This window comes from Dendrobium catenatum, unplaced genomic scaffold (assembly GCF_001605985.2).
Source record: "Dendrobium catenatum unplaced genomic scaffold, ASM160598v2 original_scaffold_98673, whole genome shotgun sequence".
NCBI lineage: Eukaryota > Viridiplantae > Streptophyta > Magnoliopsida > Asparagales > Orchidaceae > Dendrobium > Dendrobium catenatum.
This window is the reverse complement of record NW_021417111.1, coordinates 49,461-56,331: the sequence shown is the minus strand read 5'-3', so window position 1 is coordinate 56,331 and position 6,871 is coordinate 49,461. Positions and strand designations below refer to the sequence as shown.

Genomic DNA, 6,871 nt, shown 5'->3' with positions numbered 1-6,871 from the left:
AAAAAACTTAAAAGAAAAAGATTATAACAATTCCAAATTTCCATTGATCAAAAACTCTTTCCCTTCATTTTTTTACAATAGAGCTCCCTAACATCAGATTATTCTTTCATCTTCTTCCTCTTCTAATAATTCTCCTTCTAAGAATTATTCTTTTAAACTCTCTATTACAACATCTTCAAAATCCATACCAAAAAATTTTTTATTCTTCTCTTGAGAGAATTTTATTAATTTAAGAACATTAATTATAACATCCTAATCTTGAACCCTCATAGTCAATTCACCCTTTTGCACATTGATCATGGCTTTTCCAGTAGCAAAGAAAGTATTCATAAACTGAAAGGTATTTTACTATCTTCTCCAATATCTAAAATAATAATATCAATAGGGAAAATGATTTTATCAACTTCTATTTCCCCTCTTGAATATGTGAAAGATCTATCAACTAACTGAAGAGTAACAAAAGTTTCTTCAAAATCTCCTTTATCAAATGTTTTAAAAATAGAAAGTAACATGAGGTTGATACTAGAACCTAAATCATATAAATCTCTCCCACAAAATTTTTCACCAATAGTTAAAGGAATGATAAAACTCCCATGATCTTTATACTTTTCATGAAATTTCTTTTAAATTATAGCACTACACTTTTCAATTAATGCTGTAGTATTAAATTCTCCAAGCTTATTTTTATTATTCAAAATATCCTTTATAAATTTTGAATAAGTGGGTATTAATTCTAAAGCTTCATAGAAGGGTTTATTAATGCTTAATTTTTACAATATTTCTAAGAATTTTTTGAGCTATTTTTCATGATTTTATTTGATTAACCTTTGAGGAAACGATGTTGGTGGTTTCTAAATAACCTTCTTAATTAAATTTTTAGGTTCTTTTATAAAGTGAGGTTGTTCAATTGAAGATTAGTTTTCTACTTATTCATTTTCACTATCATTGTAAGGTCTCCCAAATATTTGTCACTTTTTATTTGGATATTATGACATTATTCTTCCGAATTTTGGTAATTAATCAACATAACAAGATGTCTTATTTAATCTTCAATTTTTTTTAAGAGCATTAGATTGATTATGTAATTGGGTTCCTAGTTACATAACAAAATCATCCAAAAATATCTTATCATTCCTATCTTGATGGAGTTATTCTAAATCTGATTGATAATGCTACAGCGTTACATGATGTAATGCTATGGTGCATAAAATTTTAGACCTATATTGATATTGTTATACCCATATATCCTAGTTTTAACTTTTAAGTTAACTAATTTCCTAGAAATTGTTACAAAAAATAGTTAAAATTAACAAAACATCAATTTTATAAACACTTGCTACTCTCTTAGGATTTACTCTATCAGCATGCCACTAAAAATTATGAGTATATATTTCCTCTATTAATTCACATGCTTTCTCAAATGGCTTAGACATTAATATAATAGTCCGTATAGGTTGTTAGACCTATAACAATTATCTTAATGCTAACAAAGAGAGGGGGCGAATTGGTTATTTTAAAAATCTCTTGGAATTTTAAGAAAATCATTTTATACTTTTTGTACAAAGAAATTTATTTCAAATAAAAAACTTTTCAACAATAAAAATAAAAAGTGCAGGAAAATAGAATTGCAGTAAAAAAAAGAACACAAAAAATTTATAGTGGTTTGGCAACTAGACCTACATCTACTCCCTGAAGACTCCCTCTTCAGGTATTGCACTATTACCAAATTGACTCTTCTTTTTCTCCCACAACAAAGCAGAGAATCCTTTACAATTACCCTCTCTTCCACCAATCCCCGGTGCGATAAAGTACCATCATCCTTTCACACCCTCCATATGTCGGCAGAGAACTATCATCCTTTCGCACTCTCCAAGTGTCGGTAGAAAATTGACATCCTTTTACATCCTCCTCGTGTTGACAGATAATTGTCATCCTTTTACACTCTCTAAGTGTCAACAGAGAACCGAATCTTCTTCAAAGATCTTCTCTTGAGCATCTTAAAAGAAGAAAGGAAGAGATTTGGAACACTTAGAGATTCTCACTATTAGGCAACCTTATGAACTCTTCACACTCTGCTTGCAAGAACTCTCTCTCAAACACTCTCTCAAATCACTCTCACACTTGCTCTCAAAGAAAAAAATGAGAAGAAGTCATCCTTAGTCAATTTTTAGGACTATATATATAAAAGACACCAAAAACCATCCATAAAACTAAAAAAATTAATTTTGATCATCCACGATCATACAATATGATCGACAACCATATGTATTAATAGTTCAAATTTTGCTCGTACGATCTTGTACAAACCAAATTCATACACAAAAAGTCATCAGTAAGAACTTACATCATACAGTACGAACTGCTTTTAATCAAACCATGTTTCATATGGACAAAAATGTTCACATCAATTTCATACTCTAGATATCGTCTATACAAACCCAAGTTTGTCCTGAGCAAACACTTCAAAAAATTTACCTTCTCATATGGATGAAAATATTCACATCAATTTCGTACTCTATATTTTGTCTATACGAACCCAAGTTCATCCTATATGAGCACTTCAAAAAATGTACCTGATTCTATGAACAATAATGTTTGCATCAATTTCATACACTAGATGTCGTCTGTATAAACCTAAGTTAATCTCGAATGAATAATTCAAAAAATTTACCTATTCATATGGACAAAAATGTTCACATCAATTTCATACTCTGAACATCGTCTGTATGAACCCAAGTTTGTCCTAGATAAATAGTACAAAAAATTTACATGTTCGTATGGATGAAAATATATGTATCAATTTTTTTACTCTAGATGTCGTCTGTATAATGGAAACTTCATACAGTAAGAATAGTACTTATAAATTTTTCCATCCATGATTAGATTTATTACTTTTGGAGGGACGTTCACACTAAATCATCCCATACAATATAAAATCGTACCCTACGATTAGTTTTAAAAGTTACAATTTTTTACATGCTCTAGTGTGTGTTTGCACGGTTATCCAATTACAATCTCACTCTCTCAAACTCAATAAAATTATAAAAAGTATATACTTCAAATACAATTAATCCTAGTCTAATTTGTCTTGAAATCTTCAACTGTCTAGAGTATGATTTTTCTAAAATGTTAGTACAAACAAACAACAAAAGCAATATGTTCAATATATGTTTGGAGAAATAGTAATTAATATAAAAATATTTTGGAATCATCCAAAACACACATGATATGAAAACATAGTTATGAAAACTAAGTTACAACATAATAATCCTCTAGCTGTAGAATCGATGATTGCACTAAGAGATCCTATTAATCCATTATAAAATGTTTGAATAACTAACTAATCAGGTAAAGCATGGTGAGGGCATTTCTTAAGCAATTTATTAAATCTCTCCCAACTCTCATAAATCAATTCTCCTTCAAATTGGGTAAAAGAAGTGATATTATTTATAAGTTTAGTAGTCTTTGAAGGTGGAAAAAACTTAACAAGAAACTTATGAGACAACTCAATCCAAGTGGTTAAAGAGTGTGGGGTAAAGAATTGAACCACATCTTAGCTTTATCTCTTAGAGAAAATAGGAATAGTCTAAGTCTAATAGCATCAACACTAACACCATTATACTTAAATACTACATAAATTTTTAAGAAATTGGCTAAGTTTAAATTGGGATATTCAACATGAGTTCCCCCATACTAAGAATTTTGAATCAACTAAATTATTACAAGTTTTAATTTAAAATTATTAGCATGGATCATAAGACTATTAATGTTATCATGAATTTTGTCAATTAAAAGGATTAGTATAATCCAAAAGAGGTCTAAAATGATGTTAATTTAATATAGGTTCTCTCATTTTTATAATCTCTTTTTTTTTTCAAAATTTGTAAAGGGTTCTTTTTATTTCAACATCAAATTACAAAGGCTCATTTCTATGTCTATGAAGCATGCAACCATAAATATGCAATTAGCATATAAATTGAAACAAAAAAGAAAAGAAATAAGTAGGTTTAATTATATAATTTAATTCAATAATATAATTAAAATTATAAAAATAAAAATAATTCTTGGCAACGGGGCCAAAAACTTGATGGGGGCTATTGAGTGAACTTTTGAATTATATAAAATATAGAGCTCTACCACCCCTTAATAACTCTTAGGTTTTCTTTAATATATAAAATAAATAATAAAATCCCACTTAATATACACAAGTATACATGTCGAATAAATTAATAAAGTGATAGAGTAGAGTGTTAAACCCATGAAGAATTATGCATTTTTTTTAATAAACTATTTCTATTTACTTTAATTACTATAATTATCCTGCTGGAATACATATGATAATTTTTGGAGATTCAATTGCTGAATAAAATAGTAAAAATATTAGATATAATATTTTGTGATTTTTTTTTTATTGATGAATTTAAATTACATATTTTTCCTAATGATAATCCTCATGGTAACATGATTAAGAGTATATTCATTCCTAGATCTCTATCAAACTTGTAGGTGTGAAAAGGATAACTTTTGTCCTCTAATAGTTATAATATATCTTTAAGAACCTTGAAAATTTTGCATCCGATGTCTAGGCATACAAATATCATATCTTAATACTCTGGGTTGTTCTTTCATTCCTTTATCTAATATATACATTGCACTAAATTTTAACTACACATATGACTATACTTCCTATCATAGGTCTATTAATACTGTGATAAATTTTAAATACTAAAGCATTAGAATAATCCTTAAGAGGTCTAGAATGATCTTGATTGAATACAAGTTCTACCATTTTTTATAATATTTATTATTTAAAAAAATTTTAAATGGGTTCTTTGTATTTTAGCATCAAACAACAAATATTCTTTTCTATACCTATAAAGCATGCAACCATGAATATGCTATCAACATATAAATTAAATCAAAAAAGAAGCTATATAATATAATTAAATAATATAATTAAAATAGTAAAAATGCAACGGGGCCAAAAACTTAAACGGGGCTATGGAGTGAACTTCTGAATTATATAAAATCTAGGGCTATATCACCCCTAAACAATGCTATGAATTTGTTTGATATAAAAATTAAATAACAAAATCCCACTTAATATATACAAGTATGTGTGCCAAATTAAGTAATAAAGTGATAGAGTAGAGTGTCAAACCCACGAGGAAGTATACTTGTAAAAAACTACTACTTTTTATTCTAATTATAATAATTATCATACTGAAATATAAATGATATTTTTTGGAGATTCATTCACTAAATAAAGTAGTAAAAATATTATACACAATATTTAATTAAAGTGTTTTCAATTGATGAATTTAAATTGCATATTTTTCTAATGAGACTCCTCATATTAATGTTATTATAATTATATGTATTTCTAGATCTATGTGAGCTTGTAGGGGTGCAAAGAATATCTTCTAACCTCCTATAGTTATAATATCTCCTTAAGAACCTAGAACATTTTACATCCAATATTAAGGTATGAAAACATTCTATCTCAACACTCCTAGTTATTCTTGCATTATTCCGCTTAGGTTATACATCACACTAAATTTTAACTACACATATGGCCAGTCTATGTATCAAAAAAAGAGCTGGATAAAATTAAAAGAATATTTTAACAATTATAGAACAAGAGTATTCATTAGTACTGAATATGAATTTTACAACATCAATCCAAAGCAAGAGAATTAGCTATACATAAGATGAATAATTAGCAAACTCATTTTCATTAAACTCATGAAAGAATGAAAATGCAAGAGAGTGATATTACCATGAAGGATCAAAGTATCTCCTCTACACTCCTCCTATAACTTATAGAGTTAATTCAAGAAACAAGAGTTAAATACTCCAAATGATTTTATCTTATACTTCCCTAGCCTCCTTTAAATTTTATTCTAAGAGGAAACTAAAAAAGTACTAAAAAATTACTTAATTTTACATAAGTGACTGAACTCTCTTATAATATAATATCATACCTATTTATAAAAAAATATATGCAAAGGCATTTGCCACTATGTCGCTTGAAAGAATGGCACCACTGTGCCTTTCAAGTGAACTTGCCACTCAGCATTAGAACTTCTGCACTCATGTGACACCCAAAGACGTGGATCAATTATTTAGTTAACAATTGTTTCTTTTCATTGAGAGATTGTGGCCTTGGAAATTACAACTATAATGCCACGACATTGTTTACATTCGAGCACTACGACGTCTAAGTAGCAAAAATGGCACCAAGGCATGAGAAATTATAAATTCACGCTGTAGCACTTTATTCCTAATGTAGAGGCACTTATATATAGTGCTATCTATGTTCCCACTGCAGCACTTAAAAATAGAGAACTTGGCATTATAATATTGAAGGAAGCATTTCCATGTTCTTTTATCAGACGTCGTAGTGTTGTTTACTACTTAGAATTTTATGTCTTTTTATATTTTTTCCTTCACAAAATAACTAAAATAATATATTTTCAATGAAAGTAAAACACATAAAATAATATGTAATTTACACTTATTAGTGAGTTATAAGCATTATTAAGATAGAACATTTCAAAGCACGAACTTGTGAAGCATGACAAGTAGGAAAGCAAATAAAGTCCAAATTCAATTCAATTAAGAATATAATCACTACTAGCTATTAAAAATATTTATATAGATTTATTTAGACATATTCATACAGTAAGTTAAGGAAGAAAATAAATTAGACATGTGAAATTTTGATGATTGCACTATGTACACTTAGAAGAAATTTCTTGAAAATAAAAGTGAATCATTTAAAAAGATAGAATATTTTGAAATGGGAGAAGAAAATGTTGTATAATGTTCCATAATTCATATAGATCATGTAGTTAAGGGAAGGTAGAAC

General features: G+C 27.9%; 1 non-coding gene across 1 annotated transcript; it reads left to right on the top strand.

Annotated features, from left to right (window-relative positions):
• Positions 1-3,350: 3,350 nt before the first annotated feature.
• LOC114578626 lies at positions 3,351-3,457 on the top strand. The gene has a single exon (XR_003699621.1). It is a non-coding gene; the product is annotated as a small nucleolar RNA R71 (small nucleolar RNA).
• The last annotated feature ends 3,414 nt before the right edge of the window (positions 3,458-6,871 follow it).